Below are 17487 nucleotides of genomic sequence, written 5' to 3' on the forward strand. Positions count from 1 at the left end.
ACCAACAGTTTAAAGGAGACACAGAGCAATGACTAGACCCCATACTCTACAAATAAGCCTGTTGTTCTCATTCTGCTGCTCAGGTGGTTTCTGGTAGCCCCTAAAATGACGAGACTCATCTCCAAAATGCCCAAGTTGTGAAAAATAACAGTATCCTGTTCTCAAATATACTACAATTTCATATTAATTTTACCTGGGAGTGTACGAAGGAAAAGAGGTGAAGCCAAGCCCTGAATTTAGGTACGCGATTTTTCTTTGACTACAAAAAGGAAAAGGCTGAGACACCCTCATTTAGGTGGCTTTGATTCATCCCCCAGCGCTAGCTCTGAACTGGCTGGGCATGGTCATCACCGTGTGTGACAAACACCCCCGAGCGCCCGGAGCAAGGTCTGTACCCAAGCACTGAGGCACCCCGCTTTGGGAAGCTGCGGAGCGTTGCCCTCAGAGAATGCAGGCTCAAGGACAAAACCTGTCTGCGAGGTGCTGGGGGCAAAAGGAGGCAGAAGTCAGATAGCATCTCCCCCTACTCCACCCTCTTCACACTAATTATGTGACCCGAAAGCTCGTGCCTTAATTAGCCCGGAAACAAATTACGCTGGCTCCGCCTGGTGGCTGATCCTGCGGAGCTCACCGTGTAGGTTGTGGGTACTGGGGGTGAGCGCCCGTCTCCTCCCGGAGCAGCGGCCGCTCTCTGGGCGCTCTCTGGGCGCTCTCTGGGCGCTCCGCAGCGGTGCCCGAAGCCGCCGAGCGAAGCCCCCCAGCCTCTGCAGTGTCCGCCACAAGCACCCGCGGCCACCGCTCTGCCCCTGTGGTCGGCAGGGTTCTGCTGCTCGTGGGCGCTGGTGGCAGTGTCCCTGAGCACCGCAGGAGGATGGGCGGTGGGCTGTGCGTGATGGGGCTCTGGGCGCTGGTGGCAGTGTCCCTGAGCACCGCAGGAGGATGGGCGGTGGGCTGTGCGTGATGGGGCTCTGGGTGCTGCTGCTTCTTAAGGAGCCATTCCTGGGGTGCGCTGCTGGGACTCGGCCCTGCACACTCAGCTCCAGGAGAGCTGGAAGAACACAGCTGAAAAGCTCGCTGATGCAGGGGGTAACACGTACAGTTCAATAATAAAGGAAAGCAGCTGGATTAGGAATTGAGCCAGTTTGTGTTCCCTAAGCCTACCCAGCGCTCATTTTTTGAACGGAACAATTGCCCTCTCAGCATAGAGGAACTGGCGTCCCCCCGCGGGATGCTCGCCGCAGGAGGGGGTGTGGGCAGGTCAGAGGACACTGTGCACTTTCATGGTGAAATTTGAATAAATGTTCTGCATGGAAACAGGCCCAGTGACTGAGCACGCTGGCAGGCTAGCCTGGAGACCTGGCTGCCTTTGAAGGACTGTGGTTATAATTACTGTCACCATTACTTGCATCAAGAATTACAACCACATGAGTTTGGAGCCTCATCACTTTTAGTCAGTGCTTTAAAGCTGCCTCTCTCTTATGCACGCCCAGAGGTTTTCTTGACCTGTTTTTGGACAGTGAGGAATTATTTATTTTTATATACAGACTTCCCACTTAACCATGACAATACAGTAAACAGGAGGCTGGGAGGAACAGGAGTAATACACCTGCACTGTACAACTCAACAGGAAGCAGCCCTGGATGTAATGCTGACTAGTGTTACAGAAATCCATCATATTGAAAATGCTGGTGCCACAAAATACAGAAAGGGGATGAGGATTACCTCAGGCTGTGTATTGACAGAAATTCTGTATGGAAGAAATTCACACAAGCCAGAACGTTTTACAGGTGTGAAGTATGAAACTTCTACCAGTCCCCTCTTCATCTCTCTCTTTCCTGACAGCTGAAGTGTTGAATGGTATCAAAGGAATATCTGGTTCCTAGGGAGAAATAATATAAAAGCCCAGTGGTGCATTTATATTTGTTCCAGGAATAGGATAATTATTTGGTTTATAGTTAAACAAGAGGATCTGTGCTCCCCATTTCCTCTGTATGTTCATCTGTAGCTCCAGTATAAGGGCTAGAGAGGCAGATCTTATGGGTTCATCTGAATGGATCTAGATTCATTCATGGGCACCTTTGACGCTCAACACTTTATCATCTCCATGGACAGACAGAGCTGAGGAGCACAGTGACACAAGAGAAACCAGAGGACATCAGAGTTTTCAACAAGTAAGAAAACCAAACAACAAAAACCCCAGACAAGACTCTCCTCTTCCATCAAGAATGAGTAAAAAGTGCAGCCGAAGCAAAAAGAAAATAAAAATAGAAGAATGTATAGATGTGGTGGCACATTTCTCCTGTATTTTTCTCAGTTTGGCAAACAGGTGAGGGATGAAACCAAAATGTATTAAAGCAAGAAGGTTTGAAATAATTTGGATATATATTTTAATGGGGTAAATGTAATTTAAACATGCAGATACGAACAGCCAGTGGGTTGCCCTCAGGAGCTGGGTTCATCTGTAAAGCACAGCATCCCCTGGATGGCACAGGAGTGAACACCCCTTCAGGTGCAGTATCTCTGTGAGGAACTTGAGTGTGGGCAGCCTGGGTTGGACTAAAGCTCTGTCCAGCCTTGCACACTGCCTCTTTTACTGTTTCATAGCAGATTTCCAGCAGAGCTTGTGAGAATGAGAAAATGTCCAGCTTTGCCTTCCTGAATTGAATATACTGTGGCCCAGCCTCCAGCAATGTGCAGCTCAGGGACTTCCTGAGCCAGAGGCAGCGTCTTTATGTCCAGCAGTTGCTCATGGACACTTGGCTGAGTCTGTTCTCCCAGAGCATGAATCCACACTGTTCATGGGCGTGCAGCTGTGCCAGCTCACTAAGCAGTGCCCCACTGGTGACACTGTCCTAGATAAGTGGCATGTGCTATATTTTCCCTTTATCTAGGCTATAAAGTCAGTGTGAAATTTGTATAAAATGCAGCACAGATAAAAAAGAGAAGATTATTTCTATAGGTGGAAAGACTTTGAAGGTGGCAGTACTATATTTCTTTAAGACTGACTTTGTGTTTGTTCCTGCAGTGCCCATTATGAGGAGATCATATAGTATGTTGGGAATAGCTCTGTGCTGTAAAAGATCTCTTTTCCTCCAAAACATATCTGTGTGTAGTTCCCTTCTTCTCCATATTTAAAGCAAATGGTCCTTTTTCATACAATTGTTGTGTGGAGTCAGAGGCAAATATTGATAGATAGTGACAGAGTTTAATTTATTTCTTTGTTGAAGATTGATTTTTCTTGGGTTTCGACAGCACTGGCTGCCTTCCCAGAAGTGTTTCTGAATTTATCACTGCTGGGTGCCAAACTGAGATGGAAAAAACAGCCTTTAAATACAAAACCCCTCAAACTAGGGGGGCATTTCAGCTTGGTGAAGTTCTGGCCATAACCCCGAGTGCCACAGGGTAAGGACAGCTGAGAGAAATTGAGGCAGTGATTTATTTAACAGTGTCAATGGAGGGAGATTAGCCTTAGAGAGGGATGCTCCTGTCTTCCATGGGGTAATTACTCCTCACTCCTAACTTTTGGTTCGTGCTGAAGATCTTTTCCTTCTTTGTCACAGTTGTGTCTAGGCACTGAGCAAAATAAACGAGAGTGTAAACTGAGACAGACTTGCCCATCTGCAGTGCTTTGCAGTATTCCAACACTCAGAGCCACTGTGGGAATCCAGCTGCCCAAATTGTTGATGGGCAGAAGTTTCACTTTACATTGCCTGGCAGAGGAAAGCTCCTGGCCTTGCTTTTTGAGTCTTCCTGCTGACCAACCTCGTGAGTTTTAACAGCTCCCTTCTGATGGCAGTGTCTGCAGAGGACAGGGTGAAGCCCACTGCTGAGACATGAGGGAGGTGACATTCCTTGGAGGCACACAGGGATGCAGCTGCTGATGTGACTTGTGTAACACCACATCACTGGGGCTGTACACACCTGAACACAGCTGAGCTCAGCCGTGGTGCTCCTCTGGTGAAGTACAGCTTCTCTGTCTACTCTTAGTGTCATCCTTCAAGACAAATCAGGAGTCAAGGCATAGTAAGTTGAATTTTGTACTAAACTGGAAAGATTAAATACTTTTATCAACTTCATCAGACTGGGCTCAGAGTGAAGATATTTAGGTTTTGTGCCAGGGTCTGTGGTGTATGGCTCAGGCTGCCAGCAGCAGTCCATGTAAGCACCATTGCACCACTCTGCTGGTGAAATTACCACAGCTTTTCTCTGTGTAAACCCCTGGTAGCAGCTACTCCTTGTTACACTCATCTGGCTGGGCAAGCTCTCAGCACATCCTTCCTGAAGGGGCTGCAGCAGGGGGGATGTGGAACAAACAAGAGGAGAGACAAGAGGCTGTAAAGCAGTGTCAGGAGAAGCACCCTCTTCCACCTCAGGAAGATCAAGGCAGTTAACAAAAGGTCCGGGCACCCGCCAAGATCAAACCAAGCTCCACTGCTCGGTGTGCTCGGAGATCCTCCCCTCCCTGCAGCAATGCGGCAGAGCCTCTCACTCCCTCTAACGTTATAACAATGCTTAATTTAAAAGAAAAGGAACTCCGATTGTTCTGATCTCTGGTTTTCACCAGCTCAGGGAAAATGGAATGCCCCTCTCACTCCCCAGGTGGGAAAGTGAAAGCCCACAAAGGAAGTTCTTTCCCAGTCCTTCCCCTTCGCAGTGAGCCCCCGTCCCGGCGAGCCCCGCTTCCCCGAGACAGGAGAGGTCTCGGCGCTGCCAGGGGAACCTCCCGTCTCCTCTCACTGAGAGGCACCTCCCAGCTGATTCATTCGGGGTGAAGAGGAGAACCTCTCTTTTTACAAGGATCTCGCCTCTCTGAAGACTCTTTATAATTAATTCTGCTCCTCCCTGAGCTTGGCAGCAGTGGCTGGTGCTGTGAAGCACAGCAGCTTCCGCTGATAAGCCCTGCACTGTGCATATCTTCCTTTCTTTGAATGTTTTCTGTCAGGAAAGCACCAATTTGTATTTCCTATAGAAATTGCTCCCAGCTGCCAGGCTGGATGGGCTTTTCTCTAACAGAAGTGAAGGTGTACTGAAATGTTTCTGCTCTTCTTCTGTGGCATCAAAGGAAGCAGCAGGTGACATAGAAAAAGGACAAAGGGGGACACAGACACCGGGTCCTGCTTTCCTGCCTAGCAAAGGTGCCAATGAAGAGCTTCTCTTTCCCTTTGCCCTTCCCAGCAGATGGATATTCTGAGTGAGCACAGGAGTGCCACTATGCCACTTTTTCTCTTGTGCCAGTGTTAGGTTCTACCATTCAGTTCTGAGTTTTGACAGCACTCCATTTTAAAGGAAGCACATTCCTCCTTTAACCTCTGCCCTGGTGATGGGAGCTGCAGACCCTACTGGTCCTTTTGAGGGGAATACAAGATGTTCCTCATACTGAAAGGACTGGAATGTGTTTCTGGTTTGAAATAACAGTGTGCTGGGTGGATTTCATCACACATGGAGGGGAAAGAAGTCTGTAATCCCACATCTTCCACTGTACACAGGCTTAGGTCCTACTATGGTTCCCCTTTGCAGCATGATAATACCATATTAAAGAAGGTCTGAGGAGCTCAGGTAGAGTACAGAGAGGTTTCTCTTCCCATCTAGCCAAATTCTAAAGCACAGGGTAAGATTTTAGCTGTTTAGGTAACAAATACATTTTCTGTATGTAAAGCCCCAATGGCTTGCCTATGCACTAGAGCACACCTTTGGGCAGGTTTAAAACTGTACAGTGTCCTAATGCTTCAGAAATCATCCAAAACATGGTATGTACAAGAAAATGTACACTGTAATACCAAAGCACCTTTCAAAAAATTGATCCTGGGCATAATCTCTAATTACTTATAACTTAACCTCAGGAATTAGCATTAAGAGGGATAAAAATTGCCTAACTATATCAGAGCAGAACAAGTTCACAAGCAAAACTTCATTAAGGAAAATTCTTTCTTGGTAAACTACAGTGAAAATTACCAGAGGGATTCAAACCTGTGCCTTTGAGATATGTCAGTTCTCTGAAAACCTAATACAGAGTTTAGTGTATGCAGACACCTTCCTCAGAAATAGCAAAGAGAACTCACAGTAAAACCAGGATTTCTCTTTAACTTGTACTGCTTTCTGAGTTCCTCTTGATATATGTTTTACCTAAATCTTAAGAATTTAGCACCTAACCATGCTGGTTTTGTCAGGGTCATGGGGTAGAGAAGCTCCAGGCAATGTCCTACTAAAACCTATTTCTAGTGTGCAAAAACAAAGCAAATGGTGCTAATTAACCTCTAGGGTCTGTCAGACTGCTGTGGGAGCACTGATATGATATTTCTGAACATTCATCTCGTTATCAGCATAGGTCGTTTTGTCACTGTTTCATTTCTGTTGAAGACAATCTTCTGGAACAGGCTGTGTTCAGAGAATTCCACTCAAGATGTCATGGTCCATACAGCTGATCTCATCCTATCTGCACACACCTATAGCCCAGGAACTTCTCCTTGGAGCAGAGCATAATTTCCATTCACTTCCAGGTTCCTTCAGAAAAATCAAATCATAAAAAGCCCTTTAGCTTAACTGATATTTCCACTCATCCAACATCCATCTCACTTAGAAGTAATTGAGCAGGGGATGTATTCAACTCATACAGAATTTAAAGTAAAAAGCATCTAGAATCCAGTGTTGTTGACTGGAAAATATTGTACTCATCCTCCAGCTGTTTCTAACTACAAATACATATTATGAAATATCCATTTATTTAGACATTGCAGGGAAGATGAATGATGTCATCATTCATGATGTCATTGCAGGGAAGATGAATGATGTAATCAGAATTCCTTTTCTTTTTTTCTGGATGAGAGATGTGGTATTCCTGACATTAATATGCACCCATTGTGCAAGATCCCTTCATAGGGATATGTTGATCTGCATTTGAAAATGTATAAAATCAGCACTGTCATGATTGTTCCTGGAGGAACTTATTTTAATTGGGCTTTTGTTGTGAGACTAGTGAAAAGTGACACTGAAATTTGAGAATTTGCTTTAACTTGCAGCCATATCCAGAATTTAAATTGAGATCTCCCATATGGGAAAAAAAAAAAAAAAAGAAAACCTCTAGGATATTGTATTGCCCACTCCATTATGTGATAGTTAATAATTAAAAACATGCTGCAGTTCCTTTTATGAACTCATAATGTGGAGATGAAGGATTACTGCGAGTCGTAATTTGACATACAATAATCTTGACTGTATTTCAGTTACTTGCAAGCAAAGCTTAATTTCCTTTCTCAATTTTGATGATACAAAGAAAGAATTAACATCAGACGTTTCCTCTGCACTTCCACAATTCTGAAGGGCCTTCATTTAGCAGAAAATAAAATGGCACACAGTTTGCTAGAGCACTTCTCCAAAGCCCATCTTACATGTCACACAACAGACCCCACCATCCCTGGGGGACAGGCCCACGAGTGGCTGCCCTGGGGGCTGCTGCTGCTGTGATGGATGGATCCCTGCAGGCCTTGGGAATGCACTCGGATCCATCATGAACTCGAGCAGGGTGGATGCCCTGCAATTTCCTAAGGTAGAGTTGTCATATTTATGTCCCCAGACACTTCAGCCAGCACCTAACCCTGGGTACAGCAGGAGCTCTTCTCCCAGCTGGGTTTACCTGCTGCTAAAGGCCTGGCTAAGCTGAGCTCGGGAGCAGCTGGCACAAACACCTCCTGCCCAGCAGCTTCCTGGGAGGGGAGGGAAGAGTGCAGACAAATAAATGGACTCTGGGGTTAGCAAGACAGCATGGTTTCTTCAAGTGCATTTTCTGTTCTGGCTGTCACAAAGAAGCCACTCCCTAGCTTGAAGGGGTAAAGGAAGAAACACTGAAGCATCTGGAATAGCACAGTCAGACTCTGGTAACTCCAAGGGGGTGGGTACAGTGAGCCATTGTGTCCCAGCCCCTAGGACAGCACAGCCCATCAGCAGTGCCTTCCTTGCACAGTAATTCCACTTACACAGAGGAGGGCGTGTCACAGGTAACCACATCCAAAGCCATTAGGGGTTTGTGGGTTCAAATCAGTGTCCTGGTTTCCACCTGTGCACTTAGCCCAGGCCTGGGCTGCCAGGAGGGATCCCTTGGCTGTGCCCATATTGACAGGCACCCTGCAGTGCCCAGTGCCCAGACCATGTGCTGGACCATGTGTGGACCTGGCTGTGGCTGTGGCCCTGAGCTCCTGAGGCCTGTAAGTGACACATGTTGGGCACATCTGTGCTGGTACACTGAACAGCACCAGGGAATGTACCCAGGGGCTGCACCTACATCATTTCTGATGGATGGCCCAAAGCATGGCTTTAGACGTGCAAGACACTCCTCTCCCATCCCTAGTGCTTCTGCTCCATGAGCTGGACATGTGCTCTTAGCCAGTATTTCCAAGTCTGCTTCCAAGGATGGTGGGGAGGAGGAGAACAGGACCTACCTGGTCCTCTCCCTCCCTCCACCCCCCACCCCCAGCTGCCATAGTGAGTGAAGAGTCTGAAAGGGCAGATGTCTGTCATTAGTAAAGGGCTGGCATGCAGCCCTAACTGCAAAAGGTTGCAGACTGTGTGAGGCACCAACAAGGTCTCCCAAGTGCTATGTGCAGTTTGTCACAAAAGCTGGCATTTCTGGCTGCAGCCAAGGACTGGTGTCTGAATTTCCATGTCTGCACACAGCTTCCAATACCTTTAATCCAAAACAGCACTGCTCAGTTGTAAAAAGCTCTCTGTACTTTATGTGTCTGGTATTTCTTCATATTGCTGCTGGCAAATCTTCTTGCCAAAGAAGCTGTGGGTACAAACATGGTCCTTGCAGATGTGGACCACAGGCACAGCTGCTTCCTAGCCAGCCAGATGTGGCTTTTTGCAGCGTAGCTCTGGATGTGAACAATGTAGATAGTGGCATAGTGTATGTGGGTCTCACCTCCAGCCTACATGGAAGAGCTCCTCTCTATTAGTAACTTGCCCACCTCACTTCCAACAAAATGCCAGTGACTGGATGTGTCAGGGTCAGCTCTCTGCATCACATGCACAGGATCCTTTGTGATCCTTGGTGTTAATACAATGAAAACAGGAGTGACTGAACACCAGCTATTGTTCTGTCTGCACACTGCTGTCTGCGGGAGCTCATGCTCTGGGTCAGAACACAGGCAAACAGGAGCACTGCATCCCCTACAGCTCCATCCACAATCCCCTTGTCTCTGGAGCCCTCTGTTGTATCTCGTGTTGGGCTGCCTAGATATGTGCTATTATTTGAGAATTATTTGAGCACTTACTATGTTGGAAAGGTTAATTAACTGTTTTTTAAAGTTGGGAAAATGAAAGTGCTGTGTAAGTGTTCCTAAGTATTATACAACAATGGTTCACAGCATCAGGTTTTTTCCAGGTATTTCTTTAGGAAATAGGAAGCTTTAACTTCCTATCTTGGTGCCACACAAGTGTCAATTACCAGTACTAGTTCAGTAGACCATGTATCAAATGATAATTCTCAAAACATGTGAGAAATGAATTCCAAAGGCTAGGAATGTTTTGTCATTATAAAACCATTTGTTATATAACATATGAGACATATACATTATCACATATGTATATATTACAAACAGGTATACATGTGTGTATGTATATATGTATGCATGCATATGGACAATATTACAAATTATTATATGATAAATAGTAATTATTCACAGATGATGCTGTGATAATATACCCCTGAGAAATAACACGCAGGTCCCTTTAAGTTCACAACGTCTGTGTTTCTGATACTGCCTTAGTATCAATGATTCATAGCAATTACAAGATTATACAGTAAATTATGCACATTAAATCAGTTACCATCATAGTTTGCTATCAAAGGCTCTCCTGGATTTAGCTCACTATTATTTTAAGAACTGTGAAGACATACAGGTGCTGCTGAAAGATTCTCTATCAGCACAGTGACAAGGTGACCTTATAAAGATCCAGTCAGAAACTGGTAAGGAAAGGGTTTTAATTTCCTCTGTCACACTGTGATACAAATGGCATCTTTTCACAGTGCAGTGTGGTTGTGTGCCATATGCAAATACAGAAGAAGTGAAAGAAAGCCCAAAATGCTGAGGAAAGCCCAAAATGCTCAGTACCAAGTCACATTTATGTCTCAGGGAGTTTTGCTGATTTAATGGCTAAGAAAAAATACTGCAAGGACATTCTCATTGAGCAAGAATCAATGAAAGGTTTAAAAAAAAAAAGCAAAAAAGAAATTAATTCTGAAAATAATGAGCAGTTCTACAGCTATGTAATTAGCAGGTATTTTTAGCTTTTCTTCAGAAAGAAAGCCAGGCAGCATTCATGTGATTGACAAGGACAATGCTGGTGTGAATGACGTATGGATCTGTATAGGCAGGAGTGAAAGATGTGAAAAGAAAGGCTTTGTGATGGGTGGGGAGACTGGCAGCTTAAGGGCTGTGGGAGAGGGAAGTCAGTGACTAGAAGGTAATGAAAATACAAAATTAAAATAGTGGAATGTAGACATGTTTGGTGACCTGTGTTGAGAGGAGGGAAGCTCCTGCCATCCAAGGGAGTCTCTGTTTTGAATCAAGAGAAATGTTCTGTCTTTTGTCTCACCTCTGTGGCTGCAAGAATAGGGGACTGCAGAACTATTGCTGGCTGGCTAAAACCAGCTTGCAACCAGCCTTACATGCTCTAACTTAGGGCAGCTGAGTCTTCAGACACTGCTGGCCTGACATGGTAGGGTGACTTGCAGAGCCAAAACCATCACTGGATGGTGGCAGACTGGAGATCCTTTGGTGGGATCTGCACCAGGGAACACAACTGACTTGTGTTCCAGAACCTGGATAACCAGCAATGGCAACCCAGAAACGTGAGGTGACAGGCACATGAGATCCTGGACCACCCACTGAAGTTAGGTCCATGAAGAATGAATCGTTAGGGCAAATTGTAACAATATCAGCAGCTCTTGGCAAAATACAGCACTTGGCAAAAATACTGTTACTGTGCCTTACACTGAAACAATAGATCCAGCAGAATGCCATAAATCTTCTCTGAAACTACCCTGAAACTACCCAGAGGATTGCAGTGTTGGTTTTGGCAGTGTGACCACACTATGACTCCAAAGCCCCACCTGCTGAGCCCACACTGTACAGAGTTTTCCCAGCTGCCACCTTCATCAAATATTGTTTTATCTACTTGTAGCTCCTTGGCTTTTTCAATGGATTTAGCAATATCAGGGTGATATTTTGAAAATGTCATTGCTAATACATTTTAACTACACGTTGACAAAGATTTAGTATTATTATAAAACCTGAAACCTGCTATCTTCTGTGTAGCAAGTGAGGATGAAGGCATTACTGTTGGAAAGGACATCAGCTTCATTTCCAATTTTATGTCAAAAATACATCTGTAGATAGAGTTTATGTCATAGCTGATTGCAGGCACATTTGGATGTCAAACTGCTCATTTGCCAGACAAAACAAAATAGGCATCTAAGTACAATAAAATGTGCCCGCAATTATATGTGCCAGCAAAAATGACACCTGCAAATGTTGTCAAGATGTTGTAGATGCAAACATCTAAGAACACTTGAAATCATTTCCAAGTATGTGAAGTTTGAAAAATGTAGGACATGAATATCTATTGTGAGTACAAAGCACATCCTGCTTCTGCCCCTGGAGAAATATCCACTCAGTAATCTGATTTTTACATTTCTGGATCTTAAAGTCTTTAAAGCCTTAAACAGGATAAATAATAATTATATAAAATCTTAATATGGCCCTGCTCTGTGTAACTTTCCAACAATGCTGTTATTGTTTGTTCTTTTTTCTTCTTTTTTTGTTCCTTTCCTCTCTCTCTCATGGCAAATGCTGCCTGGCTGATTCCTGCTGTCACTATTCAGGGAAAGTTCACAGAAGTGGTTAGCCTTTTGTGAGTGCAGTTTAACCCTTAGTGCCAATGAATCCCACACCTTGGGCCTCTATGTCAAGAGCCTCTGATCACGAGGAGTCTCAGTGAGGTCTCTGCCAACACTCCTTTTTCCACGGAGCTACCATGAGTCACGACTGGGTCAGCAGCCTAGGATGTAAAGTAATTTAAAAATGAGGGTGGCAATAAAAAATTAGAAAGTGAGCTAGTGGAACTCAAAAATAACTCTTTTGCACCTCAGAGCTGGGCAATAGCCCACCATTCCCCTCAGGTGTCTTGGGGAGCTGCCCAGGGCACCAAGTTGTACTGCACACTGTGAGCACTTTCTTCCAGTAAAGGAAGCCTGGACCTGGCTGGTTTTGAAAATGTAACCCACTGGTGCCACTGTGTCAGGGCCAGAGCATTGACAAGGCTGACATGAGGCACTATTTTTGCAGAAGAATTACCTATTCATTAAAGCATGACAAAACCCTGCCAGCTCAAAGATTGTGTCCATATTCAGAAAGATCAGCAAAGCAACTCTTTCCTAACCATAAGAATCACCAAACTTCAGATGGTCCCAGGGGATTTTTTTTAGAATTAGGAATGTATAGTGCAGCAACTTTCAGTATGATCTGCTGAGGGTCTCACTCTTTCAGTTTGGCTGTGGACTCCTTGGGGAATGGAGGGTGAGACAAGACACTTCAGAAACTCCATCTGGGGCTCTTTAAGGCTTTTAGAGGCTCTCTCAGCCTGTGTTCTTGGCTGAATGCCTGAGGACACAGGAGAAGGCAGCTCTCCCTGAGCCCTTTCCTGTCCATGACTCTGCCCCTACCCCAGCAGCACCACGTGCCCCTGCTTATCCTGACACTGGGGATGAGGGGCTCCCTCCACAAGGCCACCCCTGGTAGCCTCCAGCAGGAGCTGCCAGACACAGAGCAAATTCTCCACACACCATGGTTATTCTTTGTAATGCTGCCATGGCAGATCATGGAACAAAAGGACATACTCCCCCATCTCCATTTTGGTAAAGCTGTCTCCTCCCCCAACAACCACAAAGAGGAGTAGCTGGGAAAGACAAAACATGGTGTGTCTTTATTGAAGACTCACCTAAAGAACTTCAAAGTTTTTCCAGGATTACACAGTAACTACAGGTATTAATACTGTACTCCTGAGTGTACTCCAGAGTGTGCCACAGCCATGCTCCTGAGATGCATTAGATGGCATTACTCTTCTGGGGCAGTATTGTCACTCTCCAAAGCTCTTTGATCCGTCACCATGCATGCCCTTTGTAATGATAATTTAGTAAGAGACCCTGATACTTAATAATTCAATTTTGGAACTTCCCCTTTGTGTGTGATGTGCCTTTTGTGTGCTGATATGAAATGGCACAGTTTCAAAATAAAATTGAGCTCTTGATATTTCAGATACTGCAGATAAGTGTAAGCACTATTGCCTGTTTATAGCTTTATTTTCTGTATTTAATGTGATACTTCTGGGCTGGTAGTTCATAGATCAATGTTCTCTGATGAAGACTGAAGGAGTTGCTAGAGAAGAAACAGTAGCTTTTTGTACCTGGCAGCTACCAGTGCCCCTTGGCCCTGACCTCTTGCATCCAATTTACAGAGCAAAAGGTTAGGGAAGCTGCCAGGTCTGTTTGGGGCCATGCCTTTTCATTGTGAGGACCAGAGTGGGACTGAATATTTTTCTCCAACTTGGCTACTGACATGGAGGAGATTTTCAAAACCAAGAAATTTAACTGAAGCAAAATTGCTTCCAGAAATACCATTTTCTGACTACCCTGTTAGCTTTTAAGCTGCTGAAATCAAAAGCTGAGGTGGGCTGCATATTCCCGTGTCTTGGTTTGGAAAGACAGGAGTCTGCTAAGGAAGGCAGGAGCCTCCCCTGAAATGGAGAATGTAAACCCTCCCCACCCCTCCAAATTGCTATAAATTTTAAATTAAGGGGCTCTTAGGCAAAAAATATATGAGCAGGAAATAACAGTTCTTTAACAGGGAAGAAAAAATAAAAGGATAAAATAAACAATGCAGTACACTAGAACAACACTGACAGAGTCAGAACTCAACCTGATACCCTGTTGGTCAGGGTGTTGGTAACAGTCCAGTTGGAATTGTGGCTGCAGCCCTCCTGGAGGATAAGGTGTGGTTCTGTTGGAGCAGGGATCCTGTAGAGAAAGGGTGTATTCTTCCTCCGAAGATCCGTAGAAGTAGAAGCAGCTGCTGTTCCTCTGGGGAATCCAGTGGAGAAGCCGTGCTGGCATGTCAGAATCTCCAGATTATATCTGGGTAGGAATGCTTGGCTCCTCCCTCTGGGCTCACATCTCACAATGGGATATCATCGTTCTTATCAGCCAGGCAGTGACATTCAATAGCCTGTTATCAGCAGATGTTCCCCCAAGGGAGGAGTGATTGTGATCACTCAGAGAGAGAGATAAGGAAAATTGCCCACTTGACAAAAGACAACTGCCCTACAGACGGTAATAGAATAGTCTTGCCTTGCAATCTGGAACATGCTGCCAGACCAGGTTATCACATAACCCCTCTGAAAAGCTTTTTTCTGCTATAGAAACAGGAGGAGAGCAAGAAAGCTGGGGAAGGGGCTGGAGCACAAGTCATATGAGGAACAGCTGAGTGAGCTGGGGGTGTTTAGCCTGAACAAAAAGAGGCTCAGGGGTGACCTCACTCTCTACAATTGCCTGAGAGGAGGCTGCAGCCAGATCAGTCCCTTAAACAGCCAGCAACAGGAGGAGAGGGCATGGCCACAAGCTGTGCTGGTTGAGTTTTATGTCAGACATTAGGAGGAATTTCTTCATGGAAAGGGTGATTAGACATTGGAATGGGCTGCCCAGGGAGGTGGTGGAGTCACTGTCCTTGGAGGTGTTTAAGGAAAGACTGGATGTGGCACTCGGTGCCATGGTGTGGTTGACATGGTGATGTTGGGTCAGACGTTGGATTCAGAGATCTTTTCCAACCTAATTGATCCTGTGATTCTCTAATGCCACATCTAGTCATTATAAAAATTCTGGCATGTGTTCTACAGAAGCATTTCTTACAGAGGAATGCTTGGGTGGCTCCCTGGGCCTTGTCCATTCTTGTGCCTGTTTTTGCAAGTTCCTCTCTGGCAGATTGGCACAGCACGGTCTGAGCCTTGCTGGTGCCATTAGTCACCCTTGCACAACGTACAAGAATAATTTTGTGTCATTCAATTTCAAATTTATATGAATTACAGTCTACTAGAATGGTGTTTTAAACATAAAATAGAAAATAAGTGTTACATGCCTGAAATTTATCATAAATATGAGAATGTGTGAGTGTAGAAAACCAGCTGGGATAAGGAATTTTCTTAAATTAAGGCACTTTTAAGGCACTTAAGGCACTTTTCTAAAGTGCCATGGACTAGGGAAGGCTGGGTCTGCTGGTCCCAGCTGCTGGGCAGTCTGAGTGTCCCAGGCCACCTCGTGGAAGGATCTTTCCAGAAACTGAGAAACTGGGGAAATGTGGGGATATACTTAGAGAAAAGCACCTTCTATTCCATAAAATTATGTATTTGCAGGCAAAATACAATATAATAAAGTGTGAAATCAAATCTCACTGCTCAAGAATGCTTCAGGAAGGCAGACCGAAGTGGTCATATCAAAATGTTTAGGAAGCTGCATGTCCCTTCAGAAGGGGGAAGCTGCAGCCCCCTGTGAGACCTGAGACAGGAATGGCTCTAACAGCATGTTTATGATCCAGTAGTGCTCATGCAGTCATTACTGAAGTTAATTACTGGAAAGGATTAACTACCATCTGGCTGATAAAATTAATTCTTACTTTTCAAATACCTTACAAATTTCCACTGCACTGGACAGCTGTTTGGAGCATTTCAGCAAAACCAGGAGCACAGTTGAATAATGGAAACATAAAAGGAGTTATACATTTAAATTTCTAGTAGTGTAGAAAAATGTGCAATCACAGATTAACACATAACTAAATTCTCTCAAGTGAAAAATGTCATGTTTTTGTGTGGAGACAAAAAAACCCAAACCAGAGTGGAAGCCAAGGGAAATACTAATTTTTAATCTAGTTTGCCTCCCAAAGAGTATAAAGTAATTTTTATTTAAAATTATTTTTTATTTAAAATTTAAACTGATGTGCATGTCAGCTTACTGTCAAGTGGAAAACAGGAATAGACATGCAAACTGCAGGACACGTCTACATTCAAGCATCTTAGATATCTGGATTTCTTGTTTGCTGAAAATACATAAAAACCCTAGAGCACAAGGTACAGTCAAGTTCATAAACTGCTCCAGAATTCACTCATGCTTTGTCTTTATCTGAAAGAATTTACAATTAAGTATGAGATAAGTCACTGAAAGTTACTAAGAAAAAAAAGAAATTAAGGAAAAGCAATAAAGAGGGAAGTAAGAGTGTGTTTGTTTGGGGTTAGGAGTTCATCAGCCTGATGGAGATGAGGCTGCTGCAGCCCCATGACAGCAGACCCAGCTGAAAGGAAGCCTGAGACACACACACCCAGATATTCCTTTGCATGTGTCCACCCACACAGACCCTCGACACTGGGATCGTTCTGGCCCCTTGGAGGCCCTGCTCTCCCAGTTGCACTCACACACACAGTGGTTTGGCTTGGAAGGGACCTCAAAGGTCATCTCGTTCCAACCTGCTGCCATGGGCACAGACACCTTCCACTAGACCAGGTTGCTCAGAGCCCCATCCAACCCAGCCTTGAACACTGCCAGGGATGGGGCAGCCACAGCTTCTCCAGACAGCCTGTTCTGGGTCTCATCGCCCTCACAGTGAGGAATTTCTTCCTACTATATAACTTAAATGGCCCCTTTTTGCTGTTTGTACCCATTACTCCTTGTCCTGTCACTCACTGACAAAGAGTCTCTCTCTGGCTTTGCAGTAGGCCCCCTTTAGACTCTGGAAATTTCCTGTGAGGTTTCCACACAACCTTCTCTGAACAGCTCCAAGCTTCTCAGCCTGTTGAGTATGTGTGTGTGCATGTACATGTGCACTGACACACAGTGTGCATGCACCATGCTCCCTCCAGCTCCTGGCACCCCAGAAACATGGCCACCATGGAGCTCTTTTCCTGGGGCAGGCACTTGGCTTCTCACTCACAGGAACAGAACAGAGAGACCCCTCAATCTGGAAAATGGTCAGGAATGGAGTTTAATAAAAAGGGCAGACTGGAGTCATAGGATGTGCAGGGTAAGATCAGACATTTGTACTGACCATGGTGTGCTAGCAGCCTCTTTATCCCCTTTTCTCTCCATTTCCCCACACTTTTCCAGCCCTTATCAACATGAATCCCTTGGTCTTCACAGCTTTTGTTCTGCCTCCTAACATCCCATTTGTCATTCAAGATATTCTCCGAGACATGACATTCTTCAATAAGGACACTGAGATGCTGGATTGTTTCCAGAGAAGGGCTATGGAGCTGGAGCAGGGTCTGCAGCACAAGTTACATGAGGAACAGCTGAGAGAGCTGTGGGAGTTTATCCTGGACAACAGGAGGCTCAGGGGGGAACCTTATTGCTCTCTACAACTCCCTGAAAGGAGGCTGCAGCCAGGGGGGCTCGGC

Source organism: Haemorhous mexicanus, chromosome 1, assembly GCF_027477595.1.
Source record: "Haemorhous mexicanus isolate bHaeMex1 chromosome 1, bHaeMex1.pri, whole genome shotgun sequence".
Taxonomy (NCBI): domain Eukaryota; kingdom Metazoa; phylum Chordata; class Aves; order Passeriformes; family Fringillidae; genus Haemorhous; species Haemorhous mexicanus.